This window comes from Oncorhynchus keta, chromosome 6, assembly GCF_023373465.1.
Source record: "Oncorhynchus keta strain PuntledgeMale-10-30-2019 chromosome 6, Oket_V2, whole genome shotgun sequence".
NCBI classification, from domain to species: Eukaryota; Metazoa; Chordata; class Actinopteri; order Salmoniformes; family Salmonidae; genus Oncorhynchus; species Oncorhynchus keta.
The window spans coordinates 22445210-22468727 of record NC_068426.1 but is presented as its reverse complement, the minus strand read 5'-3'; the positions used below and the strand labels follow the sequence as shown (position 1 = coordinate 22468727).

General features: G+C 47.5%; 1 protein-coding gene across 2 annotated transcripts in view; it reads left to right on the top strand.

Annotated features, from left to right (window-relative positions):
* LOC118384853 (retinoic acid receptor RXR-alpha-A-like) overlaps positions 1-23518 on the top strand; it is a 145812-nt gene that overhangs the window by 37558 nt on the left and 84736 nt on the right. The window lies entirely within an intron of this gene.

Here is a 23518-nt window from a genome sequence, read left to right as displayed (position 1 = left end):
GCTAAGATTTGCCAATGGATAGAAATAGTATATAGTTACAGTGTATCATACAGTACATTTTACATACTGTATAAATGGTTTTATTTGGTGAGATAAACATACAATTCCTGGTCGTAGCAAATTTGAATGTTCTGAACATGCCAATGCCAAAGCAGTATATCCACAATGCAAGATGTTGCTTGTTCCGTTCCATAGCTACACGCACACACCCACCCTGAGGTGTAGAGCTGTCAGAGCCAGAAATGTTGTTTCCATGCAGGGTTCAGCCAGTCAGTCAGTCAGCCTGATGATTCATGTATTCTTTGCACGTGGAGGCCCGGTGATGGACATGTTAACAGTGGTGCTATGAGACAGGCCTCTGCTCTCATCACCTCCGTTTTCTCTGCTAGGGCAGCCGGGTCAGGTGAGGTCAGCGTAGCAGTGCATTCTGAACCTGACCCTCTGGTATGTGGGGATTGAGGGACTGTACTGTGCTGTTGCTGTGTTGTTGCTGTGCGTGTGCATGCCCTGCTGGTGGCTTCATTGGCTGGGAGAGGAAGACTTGTGACTGAGTGCTTGTTGTAACTTAACACCCATGTCATGTGAGGGGAACACGCCTCGGACAAAGGCGACGAGACGACAACACCCAAAGAGTGGCACCTTGGATGAATTTACAGGAGAGGAGAGTGGTACATTAGTGTGATTTTGTTCTATGTGAAACTTCACAGACAAAGCCCTGTTTTAGCTTCACAACTTTGAAAGGTTGTTTTGAAATTTGAAATTTTCGAATTTGTCACACGCGCCGAAGACAACGGGTGTAGACTTTACCGTGAAATGCTTGTTTATCAGCCCTTCTCAACAATGCAGAGTTTAAAAAAATAGTAAGACAAGAACAATAAAATACACAAGAATGGAGCTATATACAGAGAGTACCAGTACCAGATCAATGTGGAGATATATACAGGAAGTACCAGTACCAGACCAATGTGGAGCTATATACAGGAAGTACCAGTACCAGACCAATGTGGAGCTATATACAGGAAGTACCAGTACCAGACCAATGTGGAGCTATATACAGAGAGTATCAGTACCAGATCAATGTGGAGATATATACAGGAAGTACCAGTACCAGACCAATGTGGAGCTATATACAGGAAGTACCAGTACCAGACCAATGTGGAGCTATATACAGGAAGTACCAGTACCAGATCAATGTGGAGCTATATACAGGGAGTACCAGTACCAGACCAATGTGGAGCTATATACAGGAAGTACCAGTACCAGATCAATGTGGAGCTATATACAGGGAGTACCAGTACCAGATCAATGTGGAGCTATATACAGGAAGTACCAGTACCAGACCAATGTGGAGCTATATAGAGGGAGTCCCAGTACCAGATCAATGTGGAGCTATATACAGGGAGTACCAGTACCAGACCAATGTGGAGCTATATAGAGGGAGTCCCAGTACCAGATCAATGTGGAGCTATATACAGGGAGTCCCAGTACCAGATCAATGTGGAGCTATATACAGGAAGTACCAGTACCAGATCAATGTGGAGATATATACAGGAAGTACCAGTACCAGACCAATGTGGAGCTATATACAGGAAGTACCAGTACCAGACCAATGTGGAGCTATATACAGGAAGTACCAGTACCAGACCAATGTGGAGCTATATACAGGAAGTACCAGTACCAGATCAATGTGGAGCTATATACAGAGAGTATCAGTACCAGATCAATGTGGAGATATATGAAGTACCAGTACCAGAGCTATATACAGGAAGTACCAGTACCAGATCAATGTGGAGCTATATACAGGAGTACCAGTACCAGACCAATGTGGAGCTATATACAGGAGTACCAGTACCAGATCCAGTACCAGATCAATGGAGTGGAGTACCAGTACCAGATATGGAGCTATATACAGGAAGTACCAGTACCAGACCAATGTGGAGCTATATAGAGGGAGTCCCAGTACCAGATCAATGTGGAACTCTATACAGGAGTACCAGTACCAGACCAATGTGGAGCTATATACAGGGAGTACCAGTACCAGACCAATATGGAGCTATATACAGGGAGTACCAGTATCAGACCAATGTGGAGCTATATACAGGGAGTACCAGGACCAGATCAATGTGGAGATATATACAGGGAGTACCAGTACCAGATCAATGTGGAGCTATATACAGGAAGTACCAGTACCAGATCAATGTGGAGCTCTATACAGGGAGTACCAGTACCAGACCAATGTGGAGCTATATACAGGAAGTACCAGTACCAGACCAATGTGGGAGAGTATATACCAGATCAGAGGAGTACCAGTATATACAGGAAGTACCAGTACCAGACCAATGTGGAGCTATATACAGGAAGTACCAGTACCAGATCAATGTGGAGCTATATACAGGGAGTACCAGTACCAGACCAAGTGGAGCTATATACAGGAAGTACCAGTACCAGATCAATGTGGAGCTATATACAGGAGTACCAGTACCAGATCAATGTGGAGCTATATACAGGAAGTACCAGTACCAGACCAATGTGGAGATAGAGGGAGTCCCAGTACCAGATCAATGTGGAGCTATATACAGGAGTACCAGTACCAGACCAATGTGGAGCTATATAGAGGGAGTCCCAGTACCAGATCAATGTGGAGCTATATACAGGAGTCCCAGTACCAGATCAATGTGGAGCTATATACAGGAAGTACCAGTACCAGATCAATGTGGAGATATATACAGGAAGTACCAGTACCAGACCAATGTGGAGCTATATACAGGAAGTACCAGTACCAGACCAATGTGGAGCTATATACAGGAAGTACCAGTACCAGACCAATGTGGAGCTATATACAGGAAGTACCAGTACCAGATCAATGTGGAGCTATATACAGAGAGTATCAGTACCAGATCAATGTGGAGATATATACAGGAAGTACCAGTACCAGACCAATGTGGAGCTATATACAGGAAGTACCAGTACCAGATCAATGTGGAGCTATATACAGGGAGTACCAGTACCAGACCAATGTGGAGCTATATACAGGGAGTACCAGTACCAGATCAATGTGGAGATATATACAGGGAGTACCAGTACCAGATCAATGTGGAGCTATATACAGGGAGTACCAGTACCAGATCAATGTGGAGCTATATACAGGAAGTACCAGTACCAGACCAATGTGGAGCTATATAGAGGGAGTCCCAGTACCAGATCAATGTGGAACTCTATACAGGGAGTACCAGTACCAGACCAATGTGGAGCTATATACAGGGAGTACCAGTACCAGACCAATATGGAGCTATATACAGGGAGTACCAGTATCAGACCAATGTGGAGCTATATACAGGGAGTACCAGGACCAGATCAATGTGGAGCTATATACAGGAAGTACCAGTACCAGATCAATGTGGAGCTCTATACAGGAGTACCAGTACCAGACCAATATGGAGCTCTATACAGGAGTACCAGTACCAGACCAATGTGGAGCTATATACAGGAAGTACCAGTACCAGACCAATGTGGAGCTATATACAGGAGTACCAGTACCAGATCAATGTGGAGATATATACAGGAGTACCAGTATGGATATATACAGGAAGTACCAGTACCAGATCAATGTGGAGCCAGGGAGTACCAGTACCAGACCAAGTACCAGTACCAGACCAATGTGGAGCTATATACAGGAAGTACCAGTACCAGATCAATGTGGAGATATATACAGGAAGTACCAGTACCAGACCAATATATACAGGAGTACCAGTACCAGATCAATGTGGAGCTATATGGAGTACCAGATCAATGTGGAGATATATACAGGGAGTACCAGTACCAGACCAATGTGGAGCTATATACAGGAAGTACCAGTACCAGATCAATGTGGAGCTATATACAGGGAGTACCAGTACCAGACCAATGTGGAGCTATATACAGGGAGTACCAGTACCAGATCAATGTGGAGTACCAGATCAATGTGGAGCTATATACAGGAGTACCAGTACCAGATCAATGTGGAGATATATACAGGAAGTACCAGTACCAGACCAATGTGGAGCCAGACCAGTACCAGATCAATGTGGAGCTCTATACAGGGAGTACCAGTACCAGACCAATGTGGAGCTATATACAGGGAGTCCCAGTACCAGATCAATGTGGAGCTCTATACAGGGAGTACCAGTACCAGACCAATATGGAGCTCTATACAGGGAGTACCAGTACCAGACCAATATGGAGCTATATACAGGGAGTCCCAGTACCAGATCAATGTGGAGCTCTATACAGGGAGTACCAGTACCAGACCAATGTGGAGATATATACAGGGAGTACCAGTACCATAGTTTGTCATAGACAGTGCTTGAACATGCTGAAAGGGGTGCCTGAGTGAAAAGGTTTGGGAACCCCTGACCTAGACCACCTTACACTTGCAACTGTCAATGCAGAACATGTGAATGAAGGGGGCCGTGTGTATTCAAAGGGTCTGACAATAGAACAATATTGAACAAAAGGGACTGTAGAAAAGCTTTAGCCAGTCAGAACAAGAACCCACTACCCTCTCTGTCTCTCTCTCTCCCCCCCACACTTACTTTTTCACGGACATGTCTCAGCATGATCTGTGAGGTGGATACACAGTTAGTTTGTTCTCCCTCATGGTTGTGTGTTGCAGGGCTGGTGTGATTGATGGGTACATTTTGGACTGTCAGAACCCAGTGATGGTGGGCACGTGTCCTGTGCAATTTGATATTTTTCTAGCACACCAACTCTATAAGTGGTTACTGTTACTGTATAGAACTGTGTCAAAGGTCAATGTTTCTACTTTTAACTTTTTCCTTAATTCAAGCCACGACCACATGAAATAGTTATCTTTGCCTGGGTTGATTTAGTAATGTTCCCATCTGAACTGCGCGCTGCCGGGCAGCTCTCCCAGGCAGCTCTCCCAGGACTACTGCGTCGAAGAAATATCACAGGAAGAGACAAACGAGATAGAACTTCTCTCAACTCTCTCTCTCTCTCTCTCTCTCTCCTCTCTCTCTCTCTCTCTCAGCCTAACCCACCCGCTGCTCTCTCTCTCTCTCTCTCTCTCTCTCTCTCTCTCTCTCTCTCTCTCTCTCTCTCTCTCTCTCTCTCTCTCTCTCTCTCTCTCTCTCTCTCTCTCGAATTTTCCCCGTTAGTTAACACTATCACTGTGTCCATTACTGTGGCAATTGTGATGGAATCAAGTCAATGTTAGCCACTTTCAATGCGGCATACCGAAACAAAACCAACTATGCACCAGATGTTGTAGGAGGAAAGCATCAGAGAAGGATTCTATTCCATTGACACACATGACACAGACCGGTGCGGCATAACCAATCAGAGCTGCAGTAGGCCTATATGCAAATAAACCATTGCCATATGGATCTGTGCCGTTTACTTTTAACTGGACTGTTTGCAGCATGAGTGGTCGTAAGTAGATGCGCTTGTTTTGAGATCAAAGCAAGAGTTGAATGTAGGCACGTGTGCACATTTAGTTAATATCCTTTGCTAGTTAAAGAGTTGTTAGCCCAGTTATAGATCATTTGTAGTCAGCAATGGGGGAGTGGTTGTTTCCTACAAGAGCACAACACGTGTACATTTCTAGACATGATGAAAAGCCAGTCAGGTTAAGAGCTTTTTTTTTTGTCTTAAAGGGGCAGTGTTGTATTTTGATACTGGCTTGAATAAGCTACGGGTAACTTCATTTGTCTGATTCTCTGTAATAAGGGAATAATAATACATTTTATTTTGAAAAGTGGTTTCTTGCAGCAAACAACACAACATATTTCAATGTTAATAAGTTATGGGATGCATTTTCTCCATTGTTTTTGATGGTTGACCCCTCTGGTAGGCCTACGTTATTATGAATTAGGCACAGTAGCCTACCTGGCCACTGTTAAAACTGCAACTGAAAGCAGATACAGCCTCAGCAGACGTAACATTTGCTCAGTTACTAAAAGAAATTGACGGAACGCTACTGACAAGTGACGTGACGGGAATGTGCGAGACGGTCAGATTGTGTTTTCTTATCTTTTAAGTGTTTCGCTATTTTGCAAGTTCAGTGGTGTTCCCTGTCCTAGCTGCTCAGAGCAGAGAGAGAGAGAGAGAGAGAGAGAGAGAGAGAGAGAGAGAGAGAGAGAGAGAGAACTGTGAAAGCAGCATTGTGGTTTTAGTCACAGAGAGGATCAGTAGTATGTACAGCCTAGCTAGAGTCGGTCCTTTTATACCCAGAGTCATAATCATGGATCTAATTATGGAATGTGTTGCTGTAAATCTCTCATCACCACATCTAGCACACACACCCATCCTAGCCCGTCCGCACATCGGTGTGATTGTCCTCTAATCCTGTCCCTCGGCCTCCCGGCCATAGCCACAATGACAAGCTGCTGTGGAGGACAAGGGGGGCTGAGTGAAGACGTAGCAGAGGATTCTGGGAAGGTTGGTTGGCCTCGCCCGCGGAGTCGACTCCAGCGATGATGTCCTGAACCCCCGGCAGCACAGTGATGTGGCCACGCTCTGGTTTCAGGGGTTTCACATTGTTTTGAGTTTTCAAAAACGAACCCTTACTGGAAAGAGACCGTGAGAAACAGTATTCAGGGCTTTTTTCTTTTCCAGGGATCATTTTGAAAGCAATCATTTTGTTATTTATTTTTAAAGAGACCCCCCCCAAAAAAAGCTGAGAGGAAAAAAAGTGTTTTGGGCAATGTGTTATGTGAAGTGAGACTGCAAGAGAGCTTTAAAACAGGGCTTTTTGAAAGGCCCTCACAATGCAGGCCTTGTGCAGTGATTTGGTCTGTCCTCGCGGAGCTGAGCGGAGGAATGGAAAAGATTATCCGCAGGAATGTCTGGGGTGCCCTCAAACGGAGCGGGCCGTGTGACTAGCCAATGGGAGAGAGCCCTGCCGAGCGGCTGGCTAATTTCTTCCTGATGAACTCAGCCTCCTGATTGCCAGCACTGAACTCACATATGTCCCGTTTTTGGAGAGACCAAATGACAGGACATAGAGAAGGAGAAGGAGAAGGAGAAGGAGAAGGAGAAGGAGAAGGAGAAGGAGAAGGAGAAGGAGAAGGAGAAGGAGAAGAGCGGTTGAAGTGTTGGAGTATAGGATTGCTGGCTCTCCTTTTTTATTTGATTAGAGTGGGTAGTATGGGTGTGGTGTTGGGATTATGGTGCATTTCAACCAAAACAAAATGATCATTAACTAAGCCCTAAATCTCTAAATCTTGTCATAAATAATGTGGAAATTGAGCTTGAGAAGTTGAGGAGACTAACCTGCTTGGAGTAACCCTGGATTGTAAACTGTCATGGTCCAAACATATTGATACAACAGTAGCTAAGATGATGAGAAGTCTGTCCATAATAAAGCGCTGCTCAACCTTCTCAACAGCGCTATCAACAAGGCAGGTCCTACAGGCTCTAGTTGTGTCGCTGGACTATTGCTCAGTCGTATGGCTACAAGGACAATTGGCTCAGATCAGGGCAACACGGCTGGCCCTTGGATGTACACAAAAAGCTAACATGAATAATATGGATGTCAATCTCTCCTGGCTCAAAGTGGAGGAGAGATTGACTTCATCACTACTTGTATTTGAGCAGTGTTGACATATTGAATGCACCAAGCTGTCTGTTTGAACTACTGGCACACAGCTCAGACACCCAATGCATAGCCCACAAGAGATGCCACCAGAGGTCTCTTCACAGTCCCCAAGTCCAGAACAGACTATGGGAGATGCACAGTACAACATAGAGCCACGACTACATGGAACTCTATTCCACATCAAGTAACTGATGCAGCAGTAGAATCAGATTTTTAAAAAACAGGTAGAAATACACCTTATGGAAGAGTGGGGACTGTGAGGCAACACAGACATAGACACAGACACATGCATACAAACACACGATAACATACTCACTATACACACACATACACATGGATGGTGTATTGTAGATATGTGGTACCCCAGGAAGATTAGCTGCTGCCTTGGCAACAGCTAATGAGGATCCTTAAGGAATACAAATACATACAAAAACCATATCACGACCTCTGTCTGGGTCACTCCCTCTCCCTCTCTTTACTGACTCTCACAGTCCACTCTGAGTGGGAGTGGGAGTGGGAGTGGGAGTGGCCTCCAGGTGTGTGCTTAGTCTTTGATTGACCACTCTGATGTCGCTTTGGTTAAACAAGCAATAATTACGCCTTAAGCCAAGCCCTATTAGCTCTCACCACAGTCCGTAGCTGACTTCATTACCCAGTCTCAGAATTATCTCACTACCTCGTAAATCCTGCCAATTCATTTGGATCCCATTTACTATTCTGCAGGACTTGGAAAGAAGACATAGAGCTGAGCCAGAGTAAACTGCAAGGAACCACTGAGGAGAACTGAACACGCACATCCAGCAACCTCCTGACTGTGTGCGCACTGTGTGTGCACTGTGCGTGTGTCAGAGAGTGTGCGTGTGTGCTAAGTGGAGGCTGCTGAGGGGAGGTCGGCTCATAATACTGTCTGGAACGGAGCTAATGGCATGTCATCAAACACATGGAAACCATGGAAACCAGGTGTATTTGATACCATTCCACGTATTCCGCTCCATCCATTACCACAAGCCCGTCCTCCCCAATTAAGGTGCCACCAGCCTCCTGTGGTGTGTGTTATGTGTGTATTGTTTGTGAGAGAGAGGCTCGGCAGAGCTTGAGCAGCGCTGGGCTCAGGCAGTCGGGAGTAAAACCGGTCGAAAGGGATGGGACTCCAGGCAGCATGTGTTTGTAGACCTTGTGGTCACACAGCGGGATCTGCGTGCTGGGGGACGTTCCAGTGGCTCCCAGCACCTCGTATTTCCCGAGCGGGGTCCCACAGAGGTGAGGGAGGTCGAGGAGAGGGAGCTTGTTAGGCCCAGCATGCTCCATGCTCGCTGCTCTCTAATTGGCTGGCTGGAGTCCGTGCACTCCCTGGCTGCTTCCTGCTGGGTCAGGAGCCAGAGGCGCCAGAGCACCAAGCTGCCGATTACAGGCCCCTGCATACACAACCACCACACAGACACAGCCTATAATAGTCAAATAATAAATGTGTGTCTATCACAGCATTTCTGGATGCTGATCCCACCAGAAAATAAAATAGCCTAACAGTTGTTTGTGTCCATTAAGACCCGTTTAATATCTTGGTATGTTCAGTGTGTGGTCTGGGGCCTGTCACCTCTGGGATAAGCTCTGCTAACAGTCTGAGCTAATTGGATGTTTGGATTCATATTGTACTCACTAGATACTGGCTTTAGGCCTAACATATACAGCCACCTCCCTCCACCCTGTTCTGCAATGATTTACAAATTCCATACGTCTGAATCAGTTGGACTTTTTGGGGATGAAAAGGGGATGAAGGGAAATGTCCAAACCGTTTAACATCATCATGGCTTGATTTGAATCCCTGTTCTGTAGCTCTATACAGTACGTAAACAAGCGAAGATTGAGAACAATGGCAAAGGCCTAAATTCTTGCCTGATTAATTCCACTCTATTGTTCTGAATCGTCAGACTAATTGTGGAGCAATCCGCCAGCTAATTGAAAGCAGCTCAGTTTCTGGCCACAATCCATAAATCTCTGCATTGGTCTCATGGGAAACACATAAATCAACTTCTGATGTAAAGATGGGTTTGATTTAAAGCTGTGTTGTGAATGGTAAGTTATGTGTGTGGCTTTTCAATGTCTACAGGGTCATATCCACTGACTCTTGACCTGAATGAATACATGATTTGTGTTTGCATGTGTACATGTGTGTGATTATATTGAATATGTACGTGTGTGATTATCTTGGATGTGTACATGCGCGTGATTATCTTGGATGTGTACATGTGTGAGATGATCATATCTCAGAACTGATGGGTGTCGGAGAGGGAGTAGAGGAATGGGGAGACATTGTACCTGCCTTTGACACCTTCCCAAGGAAAGGGAGCCGTGTGCCAGCAGGTTGGGCAGGGCTGATGTAGCTAGAACGCCAGGGACCTTCCGCTTGGCACAGAGTGACTGCAGCCATCCATAGTGGGCCAGGAGAAATCACAGCCACTAAGCCTTTAATAACACTCTGAGCCAATAATCCCTGCAGAGCACCATCACACTGAAATGCTATCTCATTGTTACAGCTCAAACCGTAGGAGGGAGGGAGGGAGGGAGGGATAGCCATAGGTTCACACCTCATCATACACCCCAGAGAGGCAGAATTTATGTTTTTACTTGAATGATTATCACTGTAAGACTGTTGGGATCAGAATGCCTCGCTAAACTCACATTCAATGCAAGAATCTGAGATGGAATGCGAGTATTAAATCCCAGTGGTGTTCACAGAGAGGTGTTGCCACATATTCCAAATCCGTATGGATTTGACCCCAACTCTGAAGTCAGATGTTCACCCTACCAAGGCTGCATCTGAAAAACAGCCTTTTCTTCTATCTTCCATTAAACATGAATAAGCAAGTTCTCATTCTTGCGGCCCCATGTTGCTTAATGCAGCACAGTATGTTAATCACAGCAGGGGCACTCTGAGTACTCCTCAGAAATATATGGGTAATCTAATAAATGCCATGAATATAAATGAATATGTGCATGTTAACCCAGATATCTGAGCCGTGCTCAGTGCTAGCCGCTCTCCCCCCAGTGTAGTTCGACTAGCTCTCATCATCCCCGATAAAGACATTAAAAGGAAGAGAGGCTATTCTGACTGTCACAGCAGCTCTCTCTGTTGACACTGCACAGTGGTGGACTGCCATCCACCTCCCTTAACTTTAACCAGTGAATAAACATGAGGAGGACGAGAGTGACGAGAGAAAAGCATCAGTGTGGGTCTCTCCCACATTTTAGAATTGCCCTCCCGTCAACCTAACCATGCTAGTTTAAGATCTACTATTCAGCCCTGAACAAACATACTGTTGCCGGGAAGAAAATGTGGACCATAGTGCCAGAAAATGATGATGTACTGGCCAAGAGAGTTGAGAAGTCAATAAAGGAAAAGGAATCATATTTAGCCTCTGTGAAAACAACTGGTTTCTGAGGACAGTGGTTAAAGGGGAAACTAAATATAGTTTAGTTTGTGATATATAGGAATGTCATCTGTTACAGGGTCCTTTTTGTTCATCCTCATTTGCTCACGACTGGACTGGGATCCAAACCAGCCATGTCGAATCGCTAACAGTAGAGGGGTCACACCTTTTGGACAGGCCTAAAGAAAGAAGCCAATTGAAATGATTTATTTATCGATTTCTATTTTCTTCCTGACCTATGCATGCTTCCCTCTCTGTGCTGGAATTACTGCCGTCGTTCCTAGAGGTGTTTACTTAACTGTTAACAACAACAGCTAAATAATGTGAACACTTTTGGCTGGGCTGCCCTGTAACTGGACTTCAGAGTGTAGTTAGGAGCATACTGTAGTTAGGAGCATACTGTAGTTCGGAGCATACTGTAGTTAGGAGCATACTGTAGTTCGGAGCATACTGTAGTTAGGAGCATAATGTAGTTCGGAGCATACTGTAGTTCAGAGCATATTGTAGTTAGGAGCATACTGTAGTTAGGAGCATATTGTAGTTAGGAGCATACTGTAGTTAGGAGCATACTGTAGTTCGGAGCATACTGTAGTTAGGAGCATACTGTAGTTCGGAGCATACTGTAGTTAGGAGCATACTGTAGTTAGGAGCATACTGTAGTTCGGAGCATACTGTAGTTCGGAGCATATTGAAGTTAGGAGCATACTGTAGTTAGGAGCATATTGTAGTTCGGAGCATAATGTAGTTCGGAGCATACTGTAGTTAGGAGCATACTGTAGTTCGGAGCATAATCTAGTTCGGAGCATAGTGTAGTTCGGAGCATAATGTAGTTCGGAGCATACTGTAGTTAGGAGCATAATCTAGTTCGGAGCATACTGTAGTTAGGAGCATAATCTAGTTCGGAGCATACTGTAGTTTGGAGCATAATGTAGTTCGGAGCATACTGTAGTTAGGATCATAATGTAGTTCGGAGCATACTGTAGTTAGGAGCATACTGTAGTTCGGAGCATAATGTAGTTCGGAGCATAATGTAGTTCGGAGCATACTGTAGTTAGGAGCATAATCTAGTTCTGAGCATACTGTAGTTCGGAGCATACTGTAGTTCGGAGCATAATGTAGTTCGGAGCATACTGTAGTTCGGAGTATAATGTAGTTCGGAGCATACTGTAGTTCGGAGCATAATGTAGTTCGGAGCATACTGTAGTTAGGAGCATAATCTAGTTCGGAGCATACTGTAGTTCGGAACATAATGTAGTTCGGAGCATACTGTAGTTAGGAGCATAATGTAGTTCGGAGCATACTGTAGTTCGGAGCATACTGTAGTTCGGAGCATAATGTAGTTCGGAGCATACTGTAGTTAGGAGCATACTGTAGTTAGGAGCATACTGTAGTTAGGAGCATAATGTAGTTCGGAGCATACTGTAGTTAGGAGCATACTGTAGTTAGGAGCATAATGTAGTTCGGAGCATACTGTAGTTAGGAGCATACTGTAGTTAGGAGCATAATCTAGTTCGGAGCATACTGTAGTTAGGAGCATACTGTAGTTCGGAGCATACTGTAGTTCGGAGCATACTGTAGTTAGGAGCATACTGTAGTTAGGAGCATACTGTAGTTCGGAGCATACTGTAGTTCGGAGCATAATGTAGTTAGGAGCATACTGTAGTTCGGAGCATACTGTAGTTCGGAGCATAGTGTAGTTCGGAGTCATTTGGGTCCAATATGGATGGAGACTTGCCAGCGATAACAAAATGTTCTGTATCAGAAACCCTTTCCCTTCTCATTCTCTCAGTTTCATAAACACACTGTTGACCACTATAACTCTTTTCTCTTTGAGAATCAGCCAAATAGGAAACAAGGAGATTGCTTTATTAAGTTGCTGAACTCAGTTCCACTAGTGTGGAAATTGTTATTATTGCCCATTCTTCACAAGGCTTCCATACTGCAAGCTGGGAATGCATATTCCAGAATGTTCCTGCGGAATGGTTGGTGTGTCCTCTAGATCTGTGTCTGTCTTGTCTGTGTACTGGACTGTGTGTAAGTCAGCGGTGGCTTGGGGAGCTCCTTTCGAGGGGCTCTGGGAGCTTCTTCCTGTTTGTGCCTCTCCCTGTTTTCTGTATGGACAGTCGCTCCTGTCCTCAGCGCTGCTGGGAATGTGACGGATGACGGGAACCTCGATCATCCAACTCTCAGTCCCTGGAGGAGGAGCAGGGGTGAAGAGCAGGAGGGGAGAAAGGGGGAGGCAGGGCGATCACTATTTTGATGCTAAAGTGATCGGACTCGCTTGGCATTATAGCTGGCTCTGCGGCAGGGGGAGGTGGGGAGGCAGCTGGAGCGAGCGCTTGATCCGAATGTCACCGAAGCCGATCTCATGAAGTGGGAGGTCAGCGCTGGAACACATACCACCCTGGTTGCACCCACCTCAGCACAGCACCACCCCTCGCCTTGCTCTCTCGCCTTCAAGGGTAAGCTGGGGAGCTGGGCTAGAGAGAACGAGGGAGAGGGAGATGGTTTGGGCCAAAGCGCGGACCTCATGCGGATGTCACGTCTCTCCCTGCCCAGCAACAGGCCCACTCAAGTGTGCTAATGCAGCCATGCATTGTGGGATGGTGAGAGGGACTGGGGGAGAAGTGTTGGTAGCTCCCACGTGTTCCTTCTCTTAGAGAGGGGGGGGGGGTTCTGGGGCTGGTAATACAGGAGCTAATGGAAATGTCTTGTTGAGACACAGCGCTGGTCTGGAAACGGCTGCTGGTCTTCTAGGAAGAGAGCAGAGCAGTGTGGCTGGACCCAGGCCAGGGCTGTGGCGTTCATTACATTTTGTCAGCCGGTTGTTGGCATGCGGTAATTGACCGTTAATTAACATAAACACATTTAGCATCTCCAGGCCTCCATGCGTACAAGCCACTGATGTGTATCTTTGGAACATTCACATTTAAATAGTATAATACGTCTATTTAATATACACCATCATAATAAATCCGTTATTTATTTTAGTCAGGTTTAAAGAAACTCTGTATATGAAGAAAATGTATTTCAGGAGAACAGAATATGATTTGGTCTACTGTATGTTATGTGGCTGTGCTCCATGCCATAGGCTGGAGGCTTGTTCATTTAAGTGCCGTGCCATTATTTTATAGTAAGTAGAATATAATTGAACTTAGCTTGAATAGAATAATAACCAAACCTTTCCCCATTCCAGAGTGAGTGTGCATATGAAGTGGCTACGTTGAGCGTAAACGTGATCCTTTGAAACAGGACCTATACACTAGATCTAGAGCTATTTGGCAATTTTAGTTGTGAATGAGACAAACCTCAGAATGACTTATAAATCAAAACATCTATGGGCTGCATGATGTGACTATAGGCTGTTGACGATTTGAGGATGTTGCAAAAGAAAGCTAGCCTCGGGCCACACACGCTGCTTTCTCATCAAGGGATCATATTCTCACTATTCTCATTTCAATCTTGTCTTATGTCATATACTCATATGTCAAAAGAGTTTCGATTTAGAATGGCCCGTTACCGAATGGGCAGGACCAGGGGCAGGGGAAACAAGACATCTGTATGTACTGGAATAGTGAATGGAGTCAGCCTTTCCACTGGTTTGTTATTTCACTCCACTCGCCATCCACTGTTTGAGGAGCATGCAGCCTCTCGCTGTGTGACAGGGGATATTCCACCCAAGCTCAGTATGCCATGGGCTCTCCAACCCTGTTCCTGCTACCCAGTACTCTGTATGCCATGGGCTCTCCAACCCTGTTCCTGCTACCCAGTACTCAGTATGCCATGGGCTCTCCAACCCTGTTCCTGCTACCCAGTACTCTGTATGCCATGGGCTCTCCAACCCTGTTCCTGCTACCCAGTACTCAGTATGCCATGGGCTCTCCAACCCTGTTCCTGCTACCCAGTACTCAGTATGCCATGGGCTCTCCAACCCTGTTCCTGCTACCCAGTACTCAGTATGCCATGGGCTCTCCAACCCTGGTCCTGCTACCCAGTACTCAGTATGCCATGGGCTCTCCAACCCTGTTCCTGCTACCCAGTACTCAGTATGCCATGGGCTCTCCAACCCTGTTCCTGCTACCCAGTACTCAGTATGCCATGGGCTCTCCAACCCTGTTCCTGCTACCCAGTACTCAGTATGCCATGGGCTCTCCAACCCTGTTCCTGCTACCCAGTACTCAGTATGCCATGGGCTCTCCAACCCTGTTCCTGCTACCCAGTACTCAGTATGCCATGGGCTCTCCAACCCTGGTCCTGCTACCCAGTACTCTGTATGCCATGGGCTCTCCAACCCTGTTCCTGCTACCCAGTACTCTGTATGCCATGGGCTCTCCAACCCTGTTCCTGCTACCCAGTACTCTGTATGCCATGGGCTCTCCAACCCTGGTCCTGCTACCCAGTACTCTGTATGCCATGGGCTCTCCAACCCTGTTCCTGCTACCCAGTACTCTGTATGCCATGGGCTCTCCAACCCTGTTCCTGCTACCCAGTACTCAGTATGCCATGGGCTCTCCAACCCTGTTCCTGCTACCCAGTACTCTGTATGCCATGGGCTCTCCAACCCTGTTCCTGCTACCCAGTACTCTGTATGCCATGGGCTCTCCAACCCTGTTCCTGCTACCCAGTACTCAGTATGCCATGGGCTCTCCAACCCTGTTCCTGCTACCCAGTACTCTGTATGCCATGGGCTCTCCAACCCTGTTCCTGCTACCCAGTACTCAGTATGCCATGGGCTCTCCAACCCTGTTCCTGCTACCCAGTACTCTGTATGCCATGGGCTCTCCAACCCTGTTCCTGCTACCCAGTACTCAGTATGCCATGGGCTCTCCAACCCTGTTCCTGCTACCCAGTACTCTGTATGCCATGGGCTCTCCAACCCTGTTCCTGCTACCCAGTACTCAGTATGCCATGGGCTCTCCAACCCTGTTCCTGCTACCCAGTACTCTGTATGCCATGGGCTCTCCAACCCTGTTCCTGCTACCCAGTACTCAGTATGCATGGTCTCTCCAACCCTGTTCCTGCTACCCAGTACTCAGTATGCCATGGGCTCTCCAACCCTGTTCCTGCTACCCAGTACTCAGTATGCATGGTCTCTCCAACCCTGTTCCTGCTACCCAGTACTCAGTATGCCATGGGTTCTCCAACCCTGTTCCTGCTACCCAGTACTCAGTATGCCATGGGCTCTCCAACCCTGTTCCTGCTACCCAGTACTCAGTATGCCATGGGCTCTCCAACCCTGTTCCTGCTACCCAGTACTCAGTATGCATGGTCTCTCCAACCCTGTTCCTGCTACCCAGTACTCAGTATGCCATGGGCTCTCCAACCCTGTTCCTGCTACCCAGTACTCAGTATGCATGGTCTCTCCAACCCTGTTCCTGCTACCCAGTACTCAGTATGCCATGGGCTCTCCAACCCTGTTCCTGCTACCCAGTACTCAGTATGCCATGGGCTCTCCAACCCTGTTCCTGCTACCCAGTACACAGTATGCCATGGGCTCTCCAACCCTGTTCCTTCTACCTGTTCCTGCGGCTATCTAGTGTTCTGTATGCCATGGGCTCTCCAACCCTGTTCCTGCAACTATCTAGTGTTCTGTATGCCATGGGCTCTCCAACCCTGTTCCTGCTACCCAGTACTCAGTATGCCATGGGCTCTCCAACCCTGTTCCTTCTACCTGTTCCTGCGGCTATCTAGTGTTCTGTATGCCATGGGCTCTCCAACCCTGTTCCTGCAGCTATCTAGTGTTCTGTATGCCATGGTCTCTCCAACCCTGTTCCTGCAACTATCTAGTGTTCTGTATGCCATGGGCTCTCCAACCCTGTTCCTGCAGCTATCTAGTGTTCTGTATGCCATGGGCTCTCCAACCCTGTTCCTGCAGCTATCTAGTGTTCTGTATGCCATGGGCTCTCCAACCCTGTTCCTGCAGCTATCTAGTGTTCTGTATGCCATGGGCTCTCCAACCCTGTTCCTGCAGCTGTATGCCATGGGCTCTCCAACCCTGTTCCTGCAGCTATCTAGTGTTCTGTATGCCATGGGCTCTCCAACCCTGTTCCTGCAGCTGTATGCCATGGGCTCTCCAACCCTGTTCCTGCAGCTATCTAGTGTTCTGTATGCCATGGGCTCTCCAACCCTGTTCCTGCAGCTATCTAGTGTTCTGTATGCCATGGGCTCTCCAACCCTGTTCCTGCAGCTGTATGCCATGTGCTCTCCAACCCTGTTCCTGCAGCTATCTAGTGTTCTGTATGCCATGGTCTCTCCAACCCTGTTCCTGCAGCTATCTAGTGTTCTGTATGCCATGGGCTCTCCAACCCTGTTCCTGCAGCTATCTAGTGTTCTGTATGCCATGGGCTCTCCAACCCTGTTCCTGCAGCTATCTAGTGTTCTGTATGCCATGGGCTCTCCAACCCTGTTCCTGCAGCTGTATGCCATGGGCTCTCCAACCCTGTTCCTGCAGCTGTATGCCATGTGCTCTCCAACCCTGTTCCTGCAGCTACCCAGTACTCTGTATGCCATGGTCTCTCCAACCCTGTTCCTGCTACCCAGTACTCTGTATGCCATGGGCTCTCCAACCCTGTTCCTGCTACCCAGTACTCAGTATGCCATGGGCTCTCCAACCCTGTTCCTGCTACCCAGTACTCAGTATGCCATGGGTTCTCCAACCCTGTTCCTGCTACCCAGTACTCAGTATGCCATGGGCTCTCCAACCCTGTTCCTGCTACCCAGTACTCAGTATGCCATGGGCTCTCCAACCCTGTTCCTGCTACCCAGTACTCAGTATGCATGGTCTCTCCAACCCTGTTCCTGCTACCCAGTACTCAGTATGCCATGGGCTCTCAACCCTGTTCCTGCTACCCAGTACTCAGTATGCATGGTCTCTCCAACCCTGTTCCTGCTACCCAGTACTCAGTATGCCATGGGCTCTCCAACCCTGTTCCTGCTACCCAGTACTCAGTATGCCATGGGCTCTCCAACCCTGTTCCTGCTACCCAGTACACAGTATGCCATGGGCTCTCCAACCCTGTTCCTTCTACCTGTTCCTGCGGCTATCTAGTGTTCTGTATGCCATGGGCTCTCCAACCCTGTTCCTGCAACTATCTAGTGTTCTGTATGCCATGGGCTCTCCAACCCTGTTCCTGCTACCCAGTACTCAGTATGCCATGGGCTCTCCAACCCTGTTCCTTCTACCTGTTCCTGCGGCTATCTAGTGTTCTGTATGCCATGGGCTCTCCAACCCTGTTCCTGCAGCTATCTAGTGTTCTGTATGCCATGGTCTCTCCAACCCTGTTCCTGCAACTATCTAGTGTTCTGTATGCCATGGGCTCTCCAACCCTGTTCCTGCAGCTATCTAGTGTTCTGTATGCCATGGGCTCTCCAACCCTGTTCCTGCAGCTATCTAGTGTTCTGTATGCCATGGGCTCTCCAACCCTGTTCCTGCAGCTATCTAGTGTTCTGTATGCCATGGGCTCTCCAACCCTGTTCCTGCAGCTGTATGCCATGGGCTCTCCAACCCTGTTCCTGCAGCTATCTAGTGTTCTGTATGCCATGGGCTCTCCAACCCTGTTCCTGCAGCTGTATGCCATGGGCTCTCCAACCCTGTTCCTGCAGCTATCTAGTGTTCTGTATGCCATGGGCTCTCCAACCCTGTTCCTGCAGCTATCTAGTGTTCTGTATGCCATGGGCTCTCCAACCCTGTTCCTGCAGCTGTATGCCATGTGCTCTCCAACCCTGTTCCTGCAGCTATCTAGTGTTCTGTATGCCATGGTCTCTCCAACCCTGTTCCTGCAGCTATCTAGTGTTCTGTATGCCATGGGCTCTCCAACCCTGTTCCTGCAGCTATCTAGTGTTCTGTATGCCATGGGCTCTCCAACCCTGTTCCTGCAGCTATCTAGTGTTCTGTATGCCATGGGCTCTCCAACCCTGTTCCTGCAGCTGTATGCCATGGGCTCTCCAACCCTGTTCCTGCAGCTGTATGCCATGTGCTCTCCAACCCTGTTCCTGCAGCTACCCAGTACTCTGTATGCCATGGTCTCTCCAACCCTGTTCCTGCTACCCAGTACTCTGTATGCCATGGGCTCTCCAACCCTGTTCCTGCTACCCAGTACTCAGTATGCCATGGGCTCTCCAACCCTGTTCCTGCTACCCAGTACTCAGTATGCCATGGGCTCTCCAACCCTGTTCCTGCTACCCAGTACTCAGTATGCCATGGGCTCTCCAACCCTGTTCCTGCAGCTATCCACTGCTTCATTTGGGAAACCAGGTTAAATCTGTTCGGGAACATAGTAACATGTTTTCACACTGAAACCTATTCCACTCCACCCCACTCTGTGCACTGGAGAAAGGAAGTAAGGAGAGATGGAAACTCACAGTGGTGAGATATTCTGTAGCTAAAGGTAATGTGTCAGCCTATTAATAATGAACTGAATGAAATGGGGCTCATATATAGACATATGCATAAGCTCTAATATGGGTGTGTTGAATGAATCATCACCGTAGAAAGTGCTGGCCATTTCGTTGTGTTAGTCTTTTAAACATCCACAATAACCATATTTTACATTCAGTTTCAACCTGCCGTTCATCAAAGGGAGGTGAGTTTTAAAAGCATTATACTGTTTTGATGTTAAGTGTCTGATGTGATTTTCGAATTGCACTTGCAATGATGTCAGAGTGGTGAGGGACAATAGAGCCCTACTGTAGGCACCTGATGGTGACCTGAGGGACCTGATGGTCATTAGCGAGTTGGGTGACCAACGCATGTCCAAAGTGAATCAAATGAGATTGACTGTGACTCAACGGTCACATGGAATTCTACTGCGTCCATGACTCATGACAGTACTCTGTGTCTAGAGAGAGAGCTCTAATAGAACTGGTACTATAGAGATACAGTACTCTGTGTCTGGAGAGAGAGCTCAAATAGAACTGGTACTATAGAGATACAGTACTGTGTGTCTAGACAGAGAGCTCTAATAGAACTCTGGTACTATAGAGATACAGTACTCTGTGTCTAGAGAGAGAGCTCTAATAGAACTGGTACTATAGAGATACAGTACTCTGTGTCTGGAGAGAGAGCTCAAATAGAACTGGTACTATAGAGATACAGTACTTTGTGTCGAGAGAGAGAGCTCAAATAGAACTGGTACTATAGAGATACAGTACTCTGTGTTTAGAGAGAGAGCTCAAATAGAACTGGTACTATAGAGATACAGTACTCTGTGTCTGGAGAGAGAGCTCAAATTGAACTGGTACTATAGAGATACAGTACTCTGTGTCTAGAGAGAGAGCTCAAATAGAACTGGTACTATAGAGATACAGTACTCTGTGTCTGGAGAGAGAGAGAGCTCAAATAGAACTGGTACTGTAGAGATACAGTACTCTGTGTCTGGAGAGAGAGCTCAAATAGAACTGGTACTATAGAGATACAGTACTCTGTGTCTAGAGAGAGAGCTCGAATAGAACTGGTACTATAGAGATACAGTACTCTGTGTCTGGAGAGAGAGAGAGCTCAAATAGAACTGGCCTCTTCAGTCTTTTCTCTGTATCTCTTATCTTTCTTTCCTCCACTGAGTGTGACTCACTCTCACCAGAACACCTGTCTTCCCTTCTGGGTATTTGAGGAGGAGGCTCACCCAGGAAAGTGTTTTAAGCATCTACGGGACTTTGTGGCAGGGGGCTGTACTCAACTAAACAGTTATGAAACCAAGCCGTTTGCTTGCCTCAGAACATTTTGTCCCTGTCTGTTAATGCTCGTCAAGAAATGATGTCCAATGGCAGACTAAACAATGGGATTTTAGGGGCTTAGTGGGCTAAAGGAGAGCCTACTGTACATCTCAGTTGGTGTGTATTGCATTACATTTCTGTGTGTGAGCGTGTGTGTGTGAGCGTGTGTGTGTGAGCCTGTGTGTGTGAGCGTGTGTGTGTGAGCGTGCGTGTGGACTGCGTTGATTATCTCCAACTTTATCAGAGAGTCGACAACTGTCACTCCAGCTGTGCTCGAGAGCGTTTTGGAATTAGGGCTGTGTGTGAATCCCTGCCCAGTGATTACGATGCAGCTGAGCCTCAGCTCCGTCCCGGAATCCAAATGTTGTTTTGGGCCTGTGCTCTATGCCTTTCACTATTCATTGTCCTCTCTCAGGTGTAAATTATTCCTGAGGCCGGTGGTTTTGAAGAATCGCTGTGTCAGAAATAGCGGGCACGGCAGCTGCCTGCAACGCAAGCTGATAATGAGCTTATTTGACACCTCCCAACCATCTGTCCCTGTGTATTGTGATATGCAGAGAAGACACGTGTATGAGCCTGGTAATTACACAACCACAGTTAGTGGCTGGCGCATCTCACCCGACATCGCCACGCTCCCAGCTCCATGATTCAAACTCAGACGCATGGATGCACTGTACGCATCTGATACCGCGGGATGAGACTCACATACAAAACGCACACATGCACACACCAGTGGGCCACACACCAGTGGGCCGCACACCAGTGGGCCGCACACCAGTGGGCCGCACACCAGTGGGCCGCACACCAGTGGGCCGCACACCAGTGGGCCACACACCATTGGGCCACACACCAGTGGGCCACACACCAGTGGGCCACACACCAGTGGGCCACACACCAGTGGGCCACACACCAGTGGGCCACACACCTGGGACCAGGGCCTCATCAGCTATCAGCCGGTGGATCTGAGGACAGTGGCGGAGGCAGACAGACATTAGAAGGAAGGTTGAGTGTTTTTCTCTAGACCTCCCTCTGGCCTGCTCAGATGTCTCTGTGGATGAACAGGGCTTCTGATCCTTTTAGGGAAAGATAAGCCCATACCAAGTCATATCAGAGATGGTACATGCGTGTGCTATCAACAGGCATCATTCCTGTTCTCTCCCTCCCCAACTGTCAACCTCTGCCTTTACAGTACATGTCAAGCACCGGCCCCTCCCCTCCTCGTTACACGGTTGTGTGCCTCCAGGAAGACATGCAGGGCCTTCAGCCTTCCTGTTTGTGTGCTGCTGAGGGGAAATCAAGGAAAGGCCAGCAAAGTGAGGAGAAATAGACACACACACACTAGCTCACACACACACACACACATTTATGCACTTTTGTGCACGCACACACACAAAAACACACACATGTTTACAAATAGGAAAACACAGACCATGACCAGATCAGGCTCTTTTTACATAACCGTTAACACAAATCTGTGTCCTATTGCCATCATGGTAGCACCTTTTATTAAGCCAGAGAGTTGGAGTCGTTCCATCACTACTACTGGTCAGTGAAAGCCAGAACCCAGACAGTTTATATACTGTATCTCATTATTCCATCAGACAGATAGAGATGATCAGATCAGAGAACAACAGACTGCTCTCTCTCTCTCATTAGATCAAATGTGTCCGTCATGATGCACCGTCTCTCCCCACCACTAAGCCAACATAGACAGTCAAGACTCCTGATCCGCTCTTGTTTTGTTTATGGAATGTACACAGATCAGCTCGGCAAACATGAACCTTTGACCCCTCTGGGCAAATCACCTTTTATCTTGCCTCCTTGTGTAACTGATTGCCTGAGCATGCAGAGAGCAATCAGCGTTAGGTGATGGAGGCAGATGAAAACACGGTGGAGAGTTTGTGTATAATTGTGTATGTCTGTAACGTGTGTGTGTGTCTGTGTGTGTGTGTGTGTGTGTGTGTGTGTGTGTGTGTGTGTGTGTGTGTGTGTGTGTGTGTGTGTGTGTGTGTGTGTGTGTGTGTGTGTGTGTGTGTGTGTGTGTGTGTGTGTGTGTGTGTGTGTGTGTGTATCTGTGACGTGTGTGTGTGTGTGTGTGTGTCTGTGATGTGTGTGTGTGTGTGACGTGTGTCTGTGACGTGTGTGTGTGTGTGACGTGTGTCTGTGACGTGTGTGTGTGTGTGTCTGTGTGTGTTGTGATGTGTGTGTGTGTGTGACACGTGTGTCTGTGACGTGTGTGACATGTGAGTGTGTGTCCTATCCCCTCTGCGCTCCGCATGGATGGATGTTGTCCTCTGATGTTCAGGTCCATATAGTTTCACAGCCCCTGGCGGAGGCCCTATGGGGGGGATGTGAAGATGCAGTTGGAGGGAGACAGAGGGAGAGCTGTGCTGCTGCTGCCTCATGAATCAAGCTCTCTGGCTGATCCTGTGACCCCCTGCTGTCTATGTTGACCCCTTGGTCGTATCTCACCCTGTGACACGCGTCTCCGAGCTGCACACCAACACCACACACACACACACACAAGGTGTTAATTGGCCCACGTTGGCCGAGGGAGGGTCGAAGGGTCAGTTGGTCTTATAGTGTGTGTGTGTGTGTGTGTGTGTGTGTGTGTGTGTGTGTGTGTGTGTGTGTGTGTGTGTGTGTGTGTGTGTGTGTGTGTGTGTGTGTGTGTGTGTGTGTGTGTGTGTGCGTGCGTGCGTGTGTGTGTGTGTGTGTGTGTGTATACACTATGTAGGCCTACACATGTATTCTTATATCGTCAGTCTAATTGTAGCCTGAG